At 47.8% G+C, this 22,428-nt stretch overlaps 1 protein-coding gene across 1 annotated transcript in view; it reads right to left on the bottom strand.

Moving 5' to 3' along the window:
• Nucleotides 1-22,428, bottom strand: part of TMEM67 (transmembrane protein 67) — a 2,125,990-nt gene that overhangs the window by 1,806,255 nt on the left and 297,307 nt on the right. The window lies entirely within an intron of this gene.

The following is a 22,428-nucleotide window of genomic DNA, read 5'->3' as shown; positions in this document are numbered from 1 at the left end:
CCAAAGACAGAAACATAAAACAAGTCAAATGCACAGCTCCTGCTATATCAATTCATATTACCTGTATGGAGGACACACTTAGATTGTCTTCATATTATGCATCAACCTTCTGTACCAGAGAGGTCAACCATAAGAAAAGGAACATTACAAAATCCCATGAGTGTATAGAAAACAAGATAAACAGTAGATGATTGAAATGCACCATTGGCAGCCCTACACACTTTTACCCTTATGAACATTGTTGAACATGCTGCTACAAATGCCACAAAGGTAATGTAAGTAGGAGCACATTTGGCACATTATAGAGCCCTAATGATCTCAAATTCGGTTTACATCCTGCTGCATAATGTACAAAGCAGGGATAACCAAAATCCCTCCTAACCAGAAACAGCAAGACTAAGTGAGGGTCAAGCCCAATTGAGATTTTGAAACTGCAACAAAAAAGAAATGATTATGTACAAGTCACTTTAATTTAATCCCTGGAACGACATACATTCACAGATCGGAAAGGATCTCCAGAGGAACCTAATCAGGAAACCAGCTTCACCAAGGACAAATGTACTAATCTGATCTGACCCGCTAATGGAGCCTCCACTTCAAACCCCCCCAAAAACTAACTGCAAATCTGTTTCCAGAAAATGATATAGGGAGAGAGTATTTTCACAATGGCTACTTTTTCTTTGCTGCTGAGAACAGTTTGAAAAATAAGGCAATATAAATCTAGGCTGGTCATAAACACCCTTTGGCTAAGCCATGACGATTTTTTATCTTTAAGATGCTTAAAAAGGTTTCCAGAGACTGGTTCCTCAACTTCCCAACAGCCTGCATGAACCAAGATTCAAACTCCACTTGCTTCTCATCTCGTCAGCTAAAACACATGTCCTGGCAGATTATCTGGGTGTGTGCTTAACCCCACCGCTTTAACAGAATGCAATCACTTGAATCAAGGACTCAGGGCTGCCTCATACAAGATGTAATTACAACATCAGTTTAGGCTCAGTGAATTTGCTGGTGCATGTGGAACTAAGGTGCTGCCAACACCACCCTTTGAAAGCCAAGGAAAGAGCTGACGAAGTACAGATCCTACAGAACAGTGTTGCATATCAACACTGACGAGTAAATCTTAAGAAATTGTGATTATATATGGAAAGTTGTGAACATAGATAGCAATTTGTGGGACTATGGTGCCCGATTTAAACAAGGGTGTGGTGGTGGAAAAGTTAATCTCTTTATTTACATTGTGTCTAATGTTTCATAATTTGTTATACTGAGATAAGATGATCAAAATAACATAAAATGTGATGATTATGTGATTATATTGTATATATTTTTCAAATAATAAAAACAGCTTTAAAAAAGTATCTCTCAGAAAAAGTGTTTTAGCAGACTCCTGGGAGCACTGTCCAGTCTGATCCAACCTGAAAACCTTTTTTTCCAGCGGGGCCTCTCAATCACACATAACACCAGGAGGTTGCTCCAGGTTATGCGGTGTAGAACAGATGTAGAAGACAGCTATTGCTGCCGACGGGGGAGAGGGTGGGTGAGGAGGGGAGAGATGTACTTAGAAAAAGGTGCGTTTTCAGTTTAAACAACAAATTGCAGTAATATTGGGGTGAGGCTTATCTGTGCCAGGATGGTAGATTATAGATGTACAGCAGGGGCATGCTGAGTTGTTGTTTCCTGTTTAGATGTTTTGGTTTCCAGTGGTGTGTCAGGACCTATATTGGTCTTCTGAGATTGGCAGTTTCTCTATTAGGTAGGGCAAGGCTGTAATTGGTACCACCCTGTAATTGATGAAGGAATTCTTGAAGAAGATGCATGCCTGTAAGGGGAGCCAGAGAACAACTCTCGCAAAGAGGGTGATTTGGTCAAACATCTTTTGATTGGGGCAGGAAGTGGTGTGGAATAAAATATGGCAATAAGGGTATTTCCTCTGTCTAGGTGCCATGGCCAGGCATGGACTATTGAACTGAAGAGCCAGGTAGGTAAAATTCTATTTTTAGTATGGAGAGCTAATAACAGACTAATAATTCCTGCTAAAGACAAAATGATGGTCAATACTGAATCCTTGTGATTTGGCATTGTCATACAGAGGAAAGAAGATATCCAGTCCAGGATAAGGGCTGGTATTGCCTCATCTTCTAAGAGGACATTTTATTTTTATAGGGTTGAGTTTTAAAAAGTTCTAAACATCAACACATAGACGTAGGCAAGGCATTCCTGGAGTGGATGCGTAGACAGGTACATGCAGGCAGAGTTATTGGTATAGCTGCACGTCACCATCGTATTGGTGGATTTATTTACCATGGCTGAGAGCAGGCCTCAATAGGGCTCCCTGAAAGAAGGTAAAAATCTAACATCAGACAGATCCCTTGAAGACTTGACAGTTCACAGACTGACACAGATCTAGATTGGCCATCTGAACAAAGCGTTGTTTGCATAATTTGGAAGCAAACCATTATAGAACGGTTTTGATGTGGCTCACAAGTGTTCATATTATGCAGCGTATTTGGTGGTTGAAGGTATCAAAAACTGCCAATAGATTGTTTAGGAAGCAGGGGTCACCATTGTCTGTCAGGTGGAAGTTATCAATAACCTCGATTGTTACTGTTTTGGGGCTGCAGTGTGGTCTTAAACTAGGCTAGATTGTGCAGTTGGATGGTGAAGGTTTTTAACATGATCTTTCCAACGAGGCTAGTGTGATGGGTTACTAATTGGCCCAGTAAGCTAGTTCCACAATTGTCTTTTTCAGTAAGGGGAGGCTTCTTTCATTTTTGAGTTCCCCAGATAAAATGCCTTTGGTGAGGGGCATATTATTGACTTTGATGCATGTGCAGCCCCGTCACATGGATTTGTGAGCTGCTTGCTTCACCTTGGGAGTCATATGCGGAAGGAAAAAATAAATAAATACCTATGTTCTTAAATCGAAGGAGACTAACCTTCCTTTGCCCAAGCTCAACAGAAAGTTGCGTTAATGAGTGTAGGCAGAGCAGCCTGTTGAGCTTGGGCGAAAAATGTGCATGTCGATAGATGGTAGGTGTGCAGGAAGGGGTGACCCCATGAAAAGAGTGAGGAGAGTCAGAAAAGGCACCTCAAGGAATGGGATGTTGTGGTGGGCAGCAGCCAGTGATGAATTAAGTGGCAAACTGGCCATGTGGCGATATCAGATAATGGGGAAATGAATGGGGACAGGGGTGCAGATGGGGGAAGCAGCATGAAGGGGCAAGGGAGTGGCAAAATTAGTGGACTAGGAATTGTGAACCAAGCTAGGTAGACATGAAAATTATAAGACTATGTAAAACTGCATGTTGCCGCTAGGGAAACAAATGCATCAGTTCTAACGCTGATGGGAAAACCTGGGAACTTTGAAAATGTGTCTGGTTTTAAAATCTACATGCACAAATCAGAGGCTTTTGACCTCACTCTCAGTAGGGGAATAGTGGATGGGTTGAGAAGGTGACTGTTTTCCATTGGGCAATCAAGAGCATTCAATACAGACTTACAAATAAGCAGTGTACCACTCACTTTCCATCCCTTAAAAAAGGCAAATATGCAGAATAACAAAAAATATAGGAAAAAAAAGCAGCTTACTCACTGTAATGACTATTTTAATCCTGGTCCATAGTCTCTTCGCCCATACTTGTGGATCTTTATATCTTACAAGGATAGGGTGGAAGTGTTTTTGTAGCACCAAAGACTTTAGTCCTTTTGTTTCGAGCGAAGCATGGCACATGGCCTCTGCAGGCCTCCCGAGCTCTGCCTCAGGCCTCACACCTCAGTATTTTTCCATCCGCTTAGGCCTAAACCTGACTGTTGGCTACGCTTTAGACAGAAAGGAGGGTCGGCATATCGAGGAAAGGGACTATGGCAGGGCTCAAAATTAAGATTGGATAAACAGGAGCTAAAAACAGCTCTTTGATATCCAGCATTAACCAGTGACCAGGAGTTACCATTGGGGAACAAGGCGTTACTACAGAGTGTTCGCAAATCTAAAGTCAACATATAATGTCATACTGATGTGTCCTAAAGTTTGTTGTCCCAAATACGCCAAGTTAATTTAACTTAGGTGTGTTTGTTCAGCATCTGTTGGCCTGGGGAGCCAAAAGGTAGCTCCTGGTAGCTGTTGGTGTCAAGCTAACCAGGCTCTACTAGGCAACAAGTAGGAAGATGAACAGTTCTGAACTCCCCTCAATTTCGAAACCCGGACTATGGACTAAGAGTACAGTAGTCCCTAAGGTGAGTAACTTGCTCTTACTCTTACATCCTGTCCATTTTCTGTCATACTTGAGTAGGCTGATGATCACGTGACTAAGCCCTGCCAGTCTGTTGCTCCATCCACCTTGAGTTTTTGCGCCTTGCAAGCCTCTACTTAAGGACTCTAGGCCAGCTCCAGGCAGACAGCATTGAGTAGGTATTTAATCAGTCCTTCTGAGGCATCCTCATTGCGGGCATCCTCATTGCCGGCATCCTCAGCAAAGGACGGGCAAAGATCAGGACCTCACCAGTTTCTTCCTGTTCGAGCCGGATAGGGCCAAAGGCCTGGCCCGCTAAACTGCGTTTCACCTACAAACTAATTGCTACTACTGCTACTCGCCAAAAGGCATCACAATGTATCTCCCCCCTTATGATATATGATATGATTGATTATTTATATAGCGCCTATACACAGAAGTGTTTCAAAGCGCTTCAAGGAGGGAGGGAACATAGGAAATACAGTACATTCAGTAAAGTCCTTGAGCAATATAGAATGTGGAAAATAACTACCATAATAGGCCTGACGACATTTCTGATGCAAGTGCCAAAAAAAAAAAACAAGTAGGGTAGGAGGGAATGGAGAAGGAGAACAAAGCAAGCAGTAACATTACTATGTCTGTCGACAATTTACGCAGTGCAGGAGGAATACAAGAGGAGGCGGGTTGGGAGGGGGGGGCAGGGATAGAGGGGGTGAGGAGGAACAAGACAACTGCTGAGCCAAATTCATCAGATAAATTTAGAAGCAGGGGAAGGGGAATGGAGAACAAAGGGTAAGAGGGGGGACAGACAAGCTACTATCATCGGTCAAGGAACAGATGATAGGAGTAAGTGCAAGGAGGGAAGACCTCGAGGAAGAGTTTAGGTTCCCATAGGAGGGGGAGATGCAGGCAAGTGAGAGTAGGAAGTAGAGTGGCAAGTAGAAGAGGGTGGGTTTGAGGTGCATAGGACAGGGTAGGCACCTCAAGAGCGTGCGTAGGGACAGCGCAGAGCAGGGGTAGGGAGGTCATGAAGGTCCGGAGGCAGGGGCAAGAAGTGGACAAGCAAATGGCTTTGTCAGGCCATAACGGGACCAAGTCTCGACAGAGGCGGGCACGCTTAGGCATTTAAGGAATGGGAAGAGAGAGGGAGGGAGACGACCAGAGGGAGAGGGAATGGGGCAGGGGGCAGGGGGGGAAAAGGGGGGAGGGGGAGAGAGGTGGAAGGGTCAGAGCAGGTGTACAAGGCACACGTATGCAGAAGTAGGCAATCAAGGCAAGTTAAAAACAGTGAATGCAACACAGGAACATGCAAAGATAATGGATCAAGCATATGCAGTGCGTTTGTTTAGAGGAAGGGTGAAACATGAATGAGGTTCGGGTAAATACCCCAAAGCAATGGACGGCAGACTGTGGTATACGAAATTAGTGCAAAGACCACTACAAGCAGTATTAACAGTGTTAAGTTACAATATTCCACTGCGGTGGAATTAGAGACTGTAGATGATGGCATGCAAAATAAGATGTGCCCAAAATGCAAATGATTGTAGTGGCACTGAGGGTTAGGGTCCACTGACAGGTAGGCCGAAACAAAAGTCAACTGGTGATGGAGGGCAGTGAAGAGTCACGTTGGTGCTGCAAAGTCAAGATCACAACGGTGCTGGGTTATTCGGTAGGTTCTGAGGGGCAGGCGGAGGTGCGTGCACACCTTACCTTTGTGCCGTGACTCTGCAACAAGGTGTTGCAAAGAACGCTGGGTGACCAGGAGGGAAGGATGCAGGCAAGTCCATAGACATGTCCATAGACATGTCCATGGAACGGACAGGGAAAAGACAGGAAGGAGCCCTTAAGCGCTGCCCTTAAATGCGCGGACCCGGCTTCGCCTCACGGCTAGGTCGGGTCTCTGCATTTAAGGAGGGCAGGGGCCAATCAGGAGGCAATAGAGGGGGACGTGCCCCCTTCACAGCCAATCGACACACTCATTAGGGTTTGAATGGCCAAGTGCCCGGGGCATCCCCTGCAAACTACCATAGCCAACCTCATCAATATTGCCCTAAGCCCATCCAACACACACAGACTACATGCACACACACTGTCATGTTAATCAATGCTCGCTCAGCAGTCGCTCACGCTGCAGAGATAGTTGACCTCATCTCGTACAACAATCGTGATGTCCTGTTCATCACTGAAACATGATTTACCCCATCCTCCCCACATGTTTGACGTCCTCCTACCCCAAGGCTACTGCATCCAACATGCCGACTGGCCAGGAAGAGCACGAGGCAGAGTGGCAATCATTCACAGGAGCGACTGGCCATGCTCCATCACCTCTCCCAGAACAAGCTCATTTGAATCACTCGCCTGCCGGTGCCTTCTATCGGACAAGGAATCCATCACCTCCCACCTAATCTATAGAACAACACAAAAAAGCAACTATTTCATTGCAGACATCTCCAACTTACTCTCCTCTGCCAAGTTGGCACATTCTAGTAATGTCTTTCTTGGTGATTTTAACATCTCCGAGTCACAGGCCTCAACCACATTCAAAGCACGTTTTTTGCACTGATCGCTTCCATGGACCTTAAGCAAATTGTGCTCCCCCCCACACACCAAAGGCAACACCCTACACTTAGTCTTCACATTATCCCCCTGCATCACCTGTGCAGCCCCTATCCCACTTGGTCTGACTACGCCGCCATTCTATCATCAGTCAACCACTCGACTACTCACAAAGGTCAGGTTAAACGCCCCCTCACTCAACGCCGCTCATTCAAAACCTTTCTGGTCAATGAGCTAGAACCTAACTTTGCAGACTTTCCCCCACCACAGCGAATGCCTCGCGAGTCCTGAAATTATTCAGCAACTCTGCGATGAAACGGGTGGAAACTCATGCCCCCCGCCCCCTAAAATCCAGCCGGCCAAAGACCAAACCATCTGCCCCATGAGACACCCCCATGCTAGCATCCAACAAACCATAACTTGGCAGACCTCCCCAACCTCAAATCTCTCCAAGCAAACTGTAGATTCTGATTACCGAGGCCAAAGCTGCTTACTACAACACCACCATTACGGCAGCCTCCAACAGAAGCAAAGCCCTCTTTGGAGTAGTAGCCTCTTTGGAGGCACCAAAGCCTCACCTGACCCAGAGGTATCAGCAACTCTAGAAAAATGCTATGGAATCAACACTTTTTTTATTGAAAAATAGACACAATCTGAGAGATCATCGAATTAACCTCTCACAGCTGTGACAAATCCAGCTAAGTCGTCACCAATTTCCCCGGGAGAGCCTCCCTTCAAGTGGCAGGAGGAAGGGCAGAAGCTACCTGATATCAACCCTGGGGGTGGCTGTTGGCTGGAGGACCACTTTAGGGGGCCAGCGAGAGGGGGGGATTCAGGGGTGTAGGGGATAAAACATGTCATTACCCTCTTTCCCTAAAGAGCAATGATGACAACAATAATAATAATCTGTCACCCTCCCACCTTTGTATGGCATACTGTGATGTAAGAATAGAACATACAAGTATGAATAATAATCCCCTCCATACACATTCCCATTGAAATACTAAGACTGGAAACAGGGCTAGAGCAATGAAGACCGCAAAGACCGAGAAGCACGTCATGTGCTCTAGTTGTTATGGGCATGTGATACAGGCCTGGCTATTCAAAAGTCCTGACCAGCAAGAAGGATGGAGACTGACTCTTTCCTGACACAGGCCAGGAAAGCAGAGGAGGGATCCTCTTGGTGCTGACCGAGACTGGAACAGGCAGCTTACCGGGTAGCAGAGAAGGAGCGGAGACAACATCCTAGGGTACAGCACGTCCGAAGAAGTCCCACAGGGGCGGAAGCGAATGGAGAAGGAGCGAAGAAGCTTCTCGCAACCGGGGAGACCGGAGCGCCACAGAGACGCTAGCTGCCCGTCAGAGAATGCCACAGAGCTGCAGGGAAGCGACAAGGAAGCCCAAAGTCACTGAACAAAACCGTTGAGGCTGTGAGAGGGAGCAGGGAGACCAGGGCACATTTGGAGAAGTCGCAAACCTATGAAAACAGGGACTGAGCCCCAATGTGAATCATGAGTGATTACAGACATCTCCCTCATCACAGTACTTATCAGAAATGGAATAGTAAATGAATAAAGAAACAAGTGCAAAGATTTTGAAATACTAAAATGGTTGATAAAGAAACTCATGAAAAATGTAAAAAATCCCCTGCATGTGAATTGGTGAACTGAATATAAAAAGTCCTGACAGGAGAATAAACCAGGCACTGAAGGAAAAGGGGAAGAGTCCCCCACATGTGAACTGAAGGTGAAAGTCTCAAAGGGAAGAATCATACCCCTTTGAAGTGTGAACATTGTTGAACTGAATGTAAAAAGCCCTGGCAGGAGAGTAAACTAGGCATTGGAGGAAAAGGGGAAGAGTACACAGCATGTGAACTGTTGATCTGAAAGTGAAGGTCTCAAAAGGGAAGAACCATACCCCTTTGGATTGTGAACATTGTTGAATTGTGAAACTGAAGAAAACTAAGGGGAGGGTTGTCCCCCTTGAGATTGTGAAATATTTTATGGTGACATTGATAAGCCGGAGAAATCTTTGGAAAGAGAAGAACCCTTTCTGACGGAAACGTATTGGTTTTCTTTTCTGCACTTTAAGAACTTTGGAAAGAAGCTGCAGGTGCTCAGCTAAAAGACATCCCCATGTTCACGTTATATTGAACTTAGTGTGTGAGGGTTAACTTACGATTTTGGACACAGGTCAGAGAACTCCCGATTTGGACATTCCGACAGACGTTCCTTAGTTTTGTTGAGGTTGAGGCAGGGAACCCCTCCTAGAGTTAGGGATAGGTAGTGATTCCCCAAACCCCTCTTTTATTATATTAATAAAAGTCTTTAACCAACATTAGCACCCGGCACAGAGGAACCAGCCAATCAGATGGCTAGAAATGTGGGCTGAAACCTATAATCTCAGCCCGCATTCTAAGCCACCTGACTGCTGGTTCCCCCAGCCGCCATCTCCGAACCACCCCCCCCCCAACCTCCTTCCACATGTTTTTTGGTCCATTTCCTATCCCCTTCTAGAACCCCACTTACCTGTGTGTTGGGGCGGAGCAGGCCTCCGCTGCGGCAGCAGCTTCCCAACTTCCATGGCCACTATGGAAAGGGAAGAGAGGCTCATTGCGGTGCCCCGCCTTCCCTTTCCATGGTGGCCATCTTAAGACAGTATTTTAAGTCATTAAGATCACTCCCCTGACCGTGGAGAGCGGCTGTTATCCTTTCTATAACCTATATATTTTTGGCCTATATATTTTTGGCCACACTGACCCATTCCCTCCTCACCGGCAAGGCCTCTCTTCCAGTGCATTGTCCGGCAAGCTCTAGCCGCCAAACAACAGTGTACCAGATGAGATACGTTGAGTCCCCCTCCACTTCCACGAGACCAAAAAGCACCAACACGGGAGTCCGTTCCTGTATCACCCCCATCCAAGTCCCTTATCCATGCCAGCACCTCCTCCCAATAGATCCGGACCTTATTGCATCCCCACCACATGCCAATAGTCTGCTCGCATTCCACAGCCATGCCAGCATAGGGGGCTCACTCCTGAGAACATCTTAGATAGGCAGACAGTGTCATATTGACAGAGCATAAAGTTTGTATTGACAAAATATGGACATCTTAAAGGTTTTCCTGCACATAGTCTGCCATAATCCATTGTCCACTGCCCGCCCTAGGTCTCTTTCCCCATCTACCCTGCAACTTCTCTGTATTTCTCTGGCCCGCTTCCACCAAGGCACTGTATATGAACGAGAGTGCACCCTTTATCTTGGTGTGTGTGTAGCCATACTTTTTCTCTGTGGGGGTCAACGCCCGCTGTATCTGCTCCCTCCACCTGTCTGCCCCAATCACTCCTTTCAGTTGTAAAAAAGAGAACACAGACAGGGATCCAATTCCCAAAGCTTCCTCCAAGTCCCCAATGGAAATAAACCGCCAATTCTTCCACAATTTACCCACTCTTGTCAAACATGCCTCAAACCAAGACTGGAATCTTTCTAAGTTCGGGATAAATTCCCTTACTGCGGGGGCCTAAATGTGGCTCAATGGTGAGGGCCAAGTAGTCACTGCCTTCATATCCACTCCCCTGGACCATACTTTCCAGATGGTATCCAGTATGGGATGCTCTGTGATCCTCCGGGGAATCCCCTCACTTGGTGCCCAAAGCCACTCCCCTACCGTACCTGGTTGAAAAAAATGATTGTCCATGCTTACCCACTGGTATTTCACCCATTCCCTTAAGTGTGGCAGTACCACTCGGATCTGTGCAGCAGTACAATTGGAGGTCTGGGAGACCTGCTCCTCCTCTGTCCTTTGGAAGTACCAACACATCATTTGCCACCCTTGCCTTTTTGTCCTGCCACAGGACCTTCCACAAGACGTCCCTTCACTTCCTTAAACATCGAGTCAGGGACGACCCCCGGGAGGACCGGAAATAGGTGCAGTAACCTCAGAAGGAGGTTTCTTCTTCACTGCGTTTAAGCAGCCCATCCAAGACATGGTTAACTTATCCCACTTGGTCATATCCTTGTATAACCATTCCAGAAGGGGTGGGTAGTTGGCCTCAAAGCCCCCACCCCTAAATCCCTACTAAGATTCACACCCAGGTATCACAGGGTGTCCTCTGCCAGCCCCATCCCTATATGGTTAAACCTCACCCTATCCTGTCCCGTTAATCTGTCAAGTGGAAACAGAATTGACTTGCCCTTGTTAACCTTGAATCCTGAATACACCCCAAACTGCTCCATTAACTCAAGCACTGCCGGGACTGACAGTAACGGGTTTCGAATACGTAGCAAAATTTCATCCACCTACGGCCCCACTTTATATTCCCACTCACCCATTCTCATGCCCCCCACCCGAGTATCTTCCCTCAACTTCTGGGCCAAAGGCTCCATTGACAGGGCAAAGAGAAGCGGGGAAAGAGGACAACCCTGTCTCGTGCCACTAGACAGACGGAACCACCTGGAACCACCCATTCACCAATACACATGAAGTGGGACCCGAGTACAGGGAGAAAATGCCCCTACGCAGCTTAGGACAGACCACATTTACACAACACTGCGTCTAAGAAAAAACAATCAACTCTGTCGAATGCCTTTTCCGCATCTATCGACAATAGGATAGGATCACCCCCCCTTATTCCTTGCCCAGTCAATTACATGTAATGTTTTTCTCATCGTGTCAGCCCCCTGTCGTCCCCTTCTAAAAACCCACTTGGTCCGAGTGTACCAATCTAGGTATGTGCCCTTCCAGTCCTGTTGCCATGATAGATGTACAGATCTTAGCATCTACATTAAGGAGGGAAATGGGTCTGTATGAGCTTGGGTATTACCGAAATAAGAGCCTGTACAAACGATTCCAGACCCCGCCCGGCCGATATAATATGGTTAAAACAGGTTCACCAAATGTGGCACCAGCAATGGGGTGAACGTTCTATAGAAACCCAACGTGTACCCATCCTCTCTGGGGTGCTCCCCAGTTGTAGGCGTCCCACAGAGTCCCGTAACGGGACTGTCTAAAGCTGTGCCTCCTCATGTTTCAGGGCCAGGCGGGAGATCCCAGCAAGGTAGGCCCTCCTCTCCTCAGCATCCAACTCCCCCTCTGTGGCATACAGAGTCTCATAAAAGGAGGTAAACCTCTCCGCTACGTCCTCCGCCTTTGTCATCACAGTCCGATCCGACCCCTCCACCGGGGTCAACCATCTATCGGCTCTCTGGCCCTGAACGCGTGCCGCCAACAATGAGTAAGCCTCATCTCCCTTTTCATAGTACCGCTTCTGCAAAAATTGAAGCATTCTCACAATCCCACCCTCCTCCAGCAATCCCAGTTCCTCCCTCTTGCCCTTAACTATTTCAACCAAATCCCCAACTCCTCCCCTCGAGGTCCGAATTCTCCTCTCCAAGGCCCCAATCGACCTCCATAGCGCAAGGTGGTACTCTCCCTCTTGCGCCTAGCTCCCTCCCTAATCAACAGATCCCTCCATGTCACCTTAGCGGCATCCCACACTATGCAAAAATCTACCTCCCAAAACCGCAGCCATCACCTTCACTCCTGGACTTGGAGGGCCCAATATCAGCGGAGGAGGTTAGCGAAAAGATGAATCACCTGAAAAACACAACGCCCGGGCCAGATAGGCAATCCTCAAAATTCTACAAGAAGTTTGCTCACTTGCTAGCTCTGCAGCTGGCAAACCTATTCAACCCCTTTCTCTCCACGGGTTCTACGACAGCGTCTATGAATGAATCAATAACAGTACTGATCCCAAAGCCGGGGAAAGACCGAACGCTATGTGCATCATACAGACCCATAACGCTGCTAAACAACGATGCGAAAATATTCGCCAAAATCCTGGCAAACCGTCTGGCCCCCTTCCTCCCAGAGATCATTCATCCAGATCAAGTGGGCTTCATCCCGGGTCGGGGCACCCAAGACAATATTCGCAGAACCATCAACATCAGAGTCAGCAAACGGACTGGGCTCAGGGCTAGCAGTCCTCTCCTTAGACGCGCACAAGGCTTTCGATAGGCTCGACTGGGGCTATGTAAAGGAAACCCTACGACATTTCGGCTTCGGCCCAAACTTCATTAAATGGGTCCTAGCCATCTATCAAAAGCCATCTACGGGCCTATGCCTCAACAGGGCCAAATCTGGCAGCATAAACATAACCCGGGGGACGAGGCAAGGATGTCCACTCTCCCCACTCATCCTCACCTTATCAATGGAGCCGTTCGCGGACAGGTTCCGCCGAAATCCATCCATACATGGCCTCACGTTCAAAAAAGAAACCTACAAAATCGCCCTATACGCAGACGATGTGCTCCTCACACTCACCCAATCAGCAGAATCAATAAAAGCCCTATGGCGAACCCTAGAAGAATTCAGAAGAGCCTCAGGGTTTACGATAAACATAGCCAAATCAGTAGCACTTGGCATCAACATCCCAAGGACGCACAAATCCAAGCTCGAGGAGGAGTTCGGAATTCCCTGGGCAAAAAGTAGCATCAGCTACCTGTGAGTCCAGATAGCCAACAAAACTGAGAAGCTGTATAAAGCAAACTTTCCGGCACTCTTCAGAGCCCTGAAAATGGACATCAACCGCTGGAAAACACAAGAAATCTCCTGGTTTGGCCGAATCATAGCAATAAAAATGAATCTGACCCCACGGCTGGTATACTATGCACAAGCACTGCCTTTGGCGATCCAAGAAAAGGCCCTGCGAAAGCTCCAAAGAGAGATCCTGAACCTCGTTTGGGAAGGAAAGAAGTCTCGTATTCCGAAACGCATCATGCTCTGAAGCTCAGCTCTGGGAGACTTGGGGGTCCCAGAAGTAGCAAGATACTGTCTAGCAGCCCAATTTGCCCCAGCTTTTGCCTGGAAGCTCAGCGCTAACCGCCCCAGGTGGTTACAACTGGAATAAGATTGGAGTAAGACCCCGCTACAAGCTCTGCCCCACTCCAAAGAACCCAATGGGACCCAAGACTTGGGCCCCCTACCAGCAACAAGGAACGCGGTTGCCAATTGGAAAAAGGCAGCCCGCCGGTGGAACTGCAGGGGCTCAATGGACACTGATCTGGGGAACCCGGACTTCTCCCCGGGAGTCTCACCAAACCAGTTTACGGAGTGGAGGGCCAGCAGCTTGGAAACTTCGCACTCCCTAAACTTTGAGGAGTGCAAAGTAAAATTCAAGATCCCGGAAACTGAAAGGTTTCGCTACGCGCAACTGAGGCACTGGCTGTCGAACCCACAAGTCAGGAAACAGGGCAGCAGAGAATTAACGGCATTAGAACTCACCCTCTCAGCAAATCCCCCAAAAGGGAAAATCTCACTGTACAAAATGCTGGACAGATCAGACCCTACTAAAAAAGAACTATACATGCTGAAATGGGAAGAAGACAATCGGAAGACCGAATGAACCAGAGGAATGGCAACATATATGGTCCCGAGCACAAAAAAGCTCAAACTGCTTAACAAACAAAGAAAGCGCATTTAAAGTCTGCTACAGATGGTACCGAACCCCAGCTATACTAAACAAGTGTAACCCATTGATCCCTGCTCAGTGCTGGAGAGGGTGCTCGGAATGAGAAACCTTGTTCCACCTCTTCTGGTCGTGCCCAAAAGCCGCCCTATTCTGGAAGAACATTTTAGAACTGATTAAAGCAAATCACCAGGCTCAACATCCCCTGGGACCCAGGAATCGTGCTACTAGTGGCCACAGGAGATGGCCAATTCCCCCTCACAGGCTGCCTGGCGGACCTAAGCTCTCCCTCCTTACAGCCGCCAAATTCGCCATCGCCAGACTTTGGAAAAATCCGGACGGCCCATCCACACACGTGTGGTGTGCCAAATGCTGGGAAATTGTGGCAGCTGAGAAAGTCAGGGCCATCAGACTAGGCAACAAGCCCAAATTTGAACGCATATGGGCCCCCTTCCTGGACTATGTTCAGTAATTCCCGGGGATGGCAAGACAGCCCCCAACTCTGCGCTGGATGGAAACTCAGGACTGAAAACAGCAAGTCTAAAACCAGGCTCGAGGCCCGACAGGGCTCCGCTACACCCTCGTGCCACTAGCAGCCAACTAATCCTGCCCCTAACTGGGCCGAGCCCACTTCCAAAATCCGAACCAAAACACAGCCGGAGAGCCACACTGACCCCCTGAAACAAACCCACTGTTGAACTAAGAAGTCTTCTGTTCCTATTGTGCATAAAGCTCCATACCCCCCTCCCCCGTTCCCCCTCCTCAGTTGTTATTTTCAATTTTGTTTTTGTAAGTTAATGCATAACTCGCTATGACGCTGTTACATCCAGTGCCGTTTTTCTTTAATTAATGCTATAACCAACCTACTAAGTATATAACATTCAGAGAGCCTATATAACTTGTTATGCCAAAAATAATAAAAATAATGTTGGAAAAAAAATATCTACCTCCCTGTATCATTAATGTCAAAGATTTTCCCTATGGCCCCCTCCAATTCCTCCTTAAATGGCTGGTCCTTACAAAGGGACTCATTACACCGCCACAAAGAATGGCCTACCGTCAAGCCCACCACCACCAAGTCCATTAACATCATATCATGGTCTGTCCAGCTTGTCGAGAGAATTTCATACCTCACACCACTGTCCCACATGTCCCTGGAAGTACAGAATTAGTCAATCTGCATGTACATTCAATGTAGAGGAGAATAAAAGGTGAAGCCCCTCTCCTGAGGATAGAGGGCCCTTCACTCATCCCTCAGATCGTAAAACTCAAGGCAGGCCTGCATCCCCCCCTGCCTTAGGGGCCCCTTCACCTTCCTCTCCCGGGGTCCATCGATCCAACAGAGGGTCCGTCCATGCATTGAAATACCCTCCCAGAATCAGGTGGCCCCTACTGGCACCAATCACTTTTCTCAGCATTGCCTTCATATATCTAATCTGCCCCTGATTGGGTGCGTAAATTGTCGCAAACGTTAACCTTGTACCAATCAGAAGCCCCGAGACCAGTAGGGCTCTACCATCCTCACTGCCATGTCTTGGTCTGCTCCAACCTAACCCGCTTGTGGAGGAGAACATCCACCCCTCCCTTCTTAACAATCCCAGATGCCCAATCAAACCACAAGGGATACGCCTTTCTTCACCTATCACTAAACATGTTTCCTGCACATAAAACACATCCATGTCCAACCTGCGGAATTCCTTCGCCACAAAGGACGTTTTGGTTGGCGAATTTAGCCCTTTAACATGCAACATTCTCGGGAGGATAGCTCAGTGGCAATGTACTTGCCTTGGAAGCAAGACCACACGGATAAACACAGGTTCGATTCCCGGGTCCGCGCTTAGAAACCGCTGGGTATAAAGAGCGTTATAAATAACGTATCATATCATAACGTGCAAATCTTCAGTCGGTTCGCCTTCTCCCTTTCAGTCAAATCCTGATGACATCAACCCGAGCGGGGCTCTGGCACCCTTCGCGTCTGTCTCCCCTTCTGACCTATTCGAAATAAATGTCCCATACGGGTCTCAACATTCCCTTGACCCCCTTCAATCCATGCCACCCCCTCTTCTACATCGTTCAGTCCCGTCCAGTTAAAAATCACTGGCCAAAGACAAAACCACCAGGTTCCCCTGATAAAACCAGGGGTCACAACATAAACCCCACATAACTGAGCGCTCAACCTCTTCCTCATAAACAACACCTTCCCCCATCCCCAGAGCTACCCACAACACCAATTAGAGTCCAAATCACTATCCCATAGCTCGAGGGAGCACCCGAACCCACCATCCATCCCAAAGATCCTTCCCTCAAATCCCTCCCCCCAGGTTTGTTCCCTGTCAGTTAAGCATATTGCCAGGAAAACTAACCAGGGACCCCAAGAAAAGTCTCCATTGTCCCCCAACCAAACTTTAAGAGAATGAGACAACAAAGAAAATCAGGTGGTTCCGGCTGGAGGGGTTCACAACCTCCTGAATTTTCTCGAACCAGGCACTCTGCTTTTGCTGGGCCCCTTTATGCGCCATTGCCCATCTCCAAACCCCTTTCATACAGCCTCCAGAGTAGATCCAGTCAGTACTCCTTCAGATGTTCCACAGCCCCCCCAACCCAAATCAATTCACCCATGACTTCCTGCATATCATCCTCGGTAACCAACACATAGTTATACCCTTCTACCTCAAAGGATATAGAAAAGGGAAACCCCCATCTGTATCTCACCCCCTTCTCAGTGAGCCATTTCGTGAGGGGCATACACAGACGTCTCTTAGCCAGAATGAGCAAGGGGAGGTCCTGGAGAAATCCCACCACCACCGACCCGCACATCTCGCTCGCTCTAAAATTCTCTGCCCGTCAGGGAAATCATAGAAGTGGGCCAGCACCAATCGCGGGCCTCGGCCAGCCCCTCCTGCTCTGTGCACCCTATCAATCGAATCATTCCAGAACCCAATTGTTGCCACCTCATGCATGCCCCTTTTCAAGTCACGTTCCGTCTCCCCCTCCTTCTCTGGTATTCCAAAGAATCTCATGTTAGACCTCGTCTCACCATTCTCAAAATCGTCCATCTTGAGTTATTTCGCTTTCCCTTCTCTCAGGTTTTGCCACCCTCATGTCCATCCAGGTTTCCAGTGTGTCCAAGGAAGTCTGGTCATATTCCACTGCCTGCAGCCCCTCCTCTATTTTATCGATCCTGACGTTTATTTTATCCACCTTTCTCCAATATCAGCCTTCATCGCCCAAATCTCCCGATTAACGATGTGATGTCTCGTTTGGTGGACACTGGGTCCTCACCCTCTTCCTGCATGATTCGTTCCGGAGCAACACTACCGAACCTGGGCCCCTGTTTGTATTCGAAGCGTTCCAATCTCTCTTTCCAGTCCTTAGAAGGTGGAGCAAGAAGAGGTCCACACAAGTATGACCCCCCCCTGCACTCCAAGATAAGGCCTCACCTCTCAACACCTAAAGGCCCCCCGATGCCAGGGCTTCCACACATAGTCTACCGCCTACGAGGACCAGCCGCCCCCACCCATTCTCACAGAGGGCCATGTGGGACTCGGCAACACCAGCCATGAGCAACCAACCACAAATCCCAATCATTTACCGAACAAGATGGGAACATGCCCTGGCTGTGGCCCGGGGTCCCACACCTTGTTGCCCGTGCTCCGATCCTGGGCACACACCCTCTCAGCGTCCTCCACCATGAGTCCCCCTGTCGCGGGGACCAGGGGACTCCTGGAACCACTGTAACCGCCACTCCTCTCCCCACACTCCTCAGGCCCCCATCCCAAGGCCCAAACGGCAGCGTGGGGTGGGCGGGGAACACACCACCAACTGCTCACCTGACACGCTGACGGTCCTGGGTCCCCTCCTCACTGCTGCCTCCCCACTTCCCAGCAGGCCAGTTAACTTCTCACAGGCCCGAGATCACTCTGCATCGGGAAAAGCACTCCCCTGCTCACCTCACCCCCTTACACCCAGCCTGGGGGGGATCGCTGGGTGGGCCTTCGGGCAGCGGCTCAGGGAGCGGGCAAGCCCCTCCTCTGTGGCCACACTGATGTGCCCTCCTCCTCATTACACCAGTGGTGTGGAGTCTCCGCCGGCACAGCCACCCACGATAGGGGACCCTCACCGTTGGGGTCTGCACCCACTCACCGGAGGTCTGACAGATCCCTGCAGGACTTGATCTCGAATGCAACCTGCGACTGGCGTCTCACAGCACTGTCTCCTTCAAGCTGCTGGCATGCCACTAGACGCACAGGCCCTGCAAGGCTTTTCGGCGAGGCTGATCAAACAGTGCCTCTATCTCCGGAGCCTGGTGTGGTTGGGCTCTGAAATTTCAGCAAGTTGTTCCTCAATCCTTTTCAGCTCCAACAGTCACTATCTGACCTTCCAGGGGAAGTGGGAGCTCACGCCACTTTTTACCCACTGGATACGGAGCTCCTCGTTCAGGCAACCGCCATGAATGCGCCCCCTGGTGGCCTCTTCAATCCTTTTTATCCTTTACATGGAGCCTTTGGGCTCTCTCCTCAAAGATTACAATATAGCCATCCACCAATACATGGACAACACTCAGTTGTACATGAGTAAATAGCACACAGGACATCATCTCTAAGATTACCTTGCCATCATCCAGTCCTGGATATCGTATGCTTACCTCAAACTAAACCCATCCAATACTGAATTCGTCCTGATCAGTCCACCTGCTAAAAAAACAATTTGTCCAATGATGGCTCAATGATATGTGCCTGAAGGATTTGATCCACAACTCTAAGACTCAGCAAAATTCTTAGGCTTCACCATTGGCAGCAGCCTGTCCTTCCAGAAAAACATAGCCAAAAAACCCTGACTAGCCTGGCTTAGAATATCTACCCTTCTAAAAATAAAAAATAAAAAATAAAACCCTTCATGTCACTGCAGGACGTGCGGACCGCAGTACAGGCCCTCGTGGTCTTGCACATCAATGGGGGAAAAACACTCTCCTGACAGGGCTCCCAGCTGCTCACTTGGCTGCCATAAAAGCAGTCCACCATGCTGCAGCACGTCTTATTAGAGGAGTACACAAATTTGACCGAATTACCCCCATCCTACGCAAACTACATAGGCTTCTTCGCCAAGTCATGCTACTGTTCAAGACTGCATATTTCATCTACAAAGCAGTCACGAGTAGCACACCAGTGTACCTGGCAGCTAAGCTCCACATATCTGGTGGCACATGCTTTTCGTGCAGCAAATTGACCAACCGTCTTGAATCACACCTAGTCCGCAAAGAGAGGACCTGCAAACAATCCTTTTCTTGTCATGCACCCCACCTCTGGAACTCTATCCTGGTGTTGACTCGGAATGCCCCCACAATTTTCCAATTTCGCAAATCTCTCAAAACATGGCTTTTTCAACACCAACTTGCCAAGGGCTAATTCCAATGAACAGACTTCACACTACTGCGCTAGTATTAAAAGATGGCAGCCCAAATGCTGGCTACCCACACTCTGTGCAGCCACCCGCTGCTCTCGAGCTAAGTTCCCGCTTTAAACAATAAAACGATCACAAAAAAAAATACTTCCCAAGAACTAAATCCAGAAGGGGGATGGAACCTAAAACTAGCTTAGTCAAATAAAGTATGCACAATGACCTATACGGAAAGGGCATTAATCCATGAACTGCCGTCAAAGCTGTAATGTTTGCAAAATTTGGATGGAGAGGCCAAAGTAGCTGTTGTAGCAAGAGCATGCCTTTAAAAAGGTTGCCCAATAGCCAACCCTGGACCATGTGCTTCTATACTGAGAGTATGTAGACCATTTCCTTGCTGCTCAAATTATTTTCCTGTTTTCTGTCGAAAGACATAGATGGCAGAGGTCCATGCCCTCAGGAACCAAGCTGATAACAAAATAGACCGAGGATGGATGTAGGATGAGACCCGCTTTCCGAGATAGGTGGTCCCTGCTGTTAGGGACATCAGGCCCGAAATCCTGAACCTGGCTGGTCACTAAGGGGCCACTAGGATAACAGAACAACTGACCTTGTGATGAAACCTTTAAATTATCCTGTGAATGTATGAGAGGATTAAAGGTATAGGCGGCTATCCCTTCCCATTCAATCTCTACAGCGCCCCCCAAAGATCCTCACGTAGGACATTGTTCAGATGAAACACATTTAGATCTACTTGTAGAGTTCCCCAGTTACCCAAGAGGTCTGCCAGGACATCTCTGGTTAAATGCTACTGAGAGATGGCTCCGAGTCTGCGACTGTTAGATACGCCCAGGAGTTAGAGAGCGATTATGCTACATACAATATAACCACAAATGAGCCGGTATATTTAAATTGCATCTTCATTTAATTCAGGTCCTTACAGCGGCCACACGCTCTTCAGCAGAGCAAACATTTCTATAATTCAAAGCCCAACATTCCTCCTGACCTTGCAAGGTTCTAATCCCATACTAGAACGCCATTACATCTTTATGCTTTGCAAGGTCAGTTATTGCCCAACACAGCAGAACTATTTACATTCCCAGAACAAGTATGGACACATATTTCCACTCTCAACTATGGTTGTTCCATCCTGTTGACGGCCAAACCTAAAACATTAATCTGTAAAGAAACAATAAGATCTGCTCGTCTGCATACATAACACACCTTTCCCATTCGGGTTGTGAAACTTTAAGCACCATCTTCACTACGTCTAGCAATTGCCACTCTCTCTTTACTCCATTTTTCTCCATTGATCAGTAGTACAGTATTCCCTAAATCCTTCACCACCTTTAAAGGAGTAGAATATTTCGAAGGTCCTTTGTCCACGCGCCTGCCCTTTTTAGTCTTAACTTACACACCCTCCTTCAACACACATTCCTTCACAATTTTTTTTTTCATAATATCTCTTTCGCCCTCCTTTGAGCTTCCAGAATCCTGACTTGCAGTGCCCCCACTTGCACTTCCTCCAGAACACCTGCACACTTCTTCACCGCAGGTTCCCAATCTCCACAAAATGCGATGGTGATCCTAATAGCAGCCATCAGCTTTCTGTTGAACCTTCCCACAGTGGCATTAACCTTAGGGTTGTACAAAGCAGTAGTGGAATGTCCAATGCCATTATCCTCCAAAATTCCTCCATCTCTCTCCTCACAAACTGGGGGCCGCTGCCCGACACAATTTCCAGGGGAATCCCTCTCCGCAGAAAACAGATTCCAAAAATTGTAAAATCCAGCGAGAACTAATATCCTAACAGCTCTCACAATGCGCACCTCCGCCCACTTAGATAATAAGTCTACCAACACAATCAAATACGGATTCAGAGTTCCCCTGACAAATATGGGATCCAAAATATCCATGGCCACCACATCCCAGACTGAACTAGGGGACTCAACAATCCTCATGGGAGGCACTCTGGTATTCAACACCTTATCACTGTCCTTACAGACCTCTCATTCCTTAAAAAATCTCAATATCATGCTCCATACCCAGCCACCAGAAATCTTGAGGTATGATACCCTTCATCTTGCTAACACTAAAAGCCAAACCCTGTGCACATTCGAAAGTCTTTGATGGTTGACGTTAATTGAAATTGGTCCGAGCCTGGCCAAGGGAGATTAATTGTGTTAAAAAGGGATCCGAGCCTGGCTGAGGGGGATCCGGGGTGAACCGCAAGTCACCCGAAAAGAATAACCTACAAACATTGTATTAAGAGGATCTGAGCCCAGCTGAGGGGGGTTCGGATTGAATAGTGAATCACCTACATTGAATACTTGTGAAAATCTTAAAGTGGAAAAGAACTTATCATTTATTTGGTTGGAATTCTGGTCGAAACTACCACTCGCAATGATGGGTCGAGCATCCATTACAAAGATGATAATTCTCCCCCGTTTCCTATACTTCTTTACAAATATCTGCCACGATATCTGTCCGTCCTTTTTTAAGAAGCTAGAAACAATAATCAGAGACTTCTTATGGGGCCCATCCAGACACAAACTACCCCCATTGATCCTCACATTACGTCACAAAGAAGGCGGAGTGCAGCTTCCTGACTTTCAAACGTACTACTTAGCTGCGCAACTCAGCCACGTGACTAGGTGGCTCCAGGATGAGCAGAACAGTGAGTCAGAACTACTAAAACAGATACCCTCCAATCTGTTCCCCAATGAGGCACTCTGGAACCCATTGAAACAGATACATGAAGTACCCATGATCGCGACT

Source organism: Ambystoma mexicanum, chromosome 5q (assembly GCF_040938575.1).
Source record: "Ambystoma mexicanum isolate Mex_15411 chromosome 5q, UKY_AmexF1_1, whole genome shotgun sequence".
In the NCBI taxonomy this organism is placed as follows: Eukaryota; Metazoa; Chordata; class Amphibia; order Caudata; family Ambystomatidae; genus Ambystoma; species Ambystoma mexicanum.
Note: the sequence above shows the minus strand (reverse complement) of the source record. Positions and strands in the feature narration are given on the sequence as shown.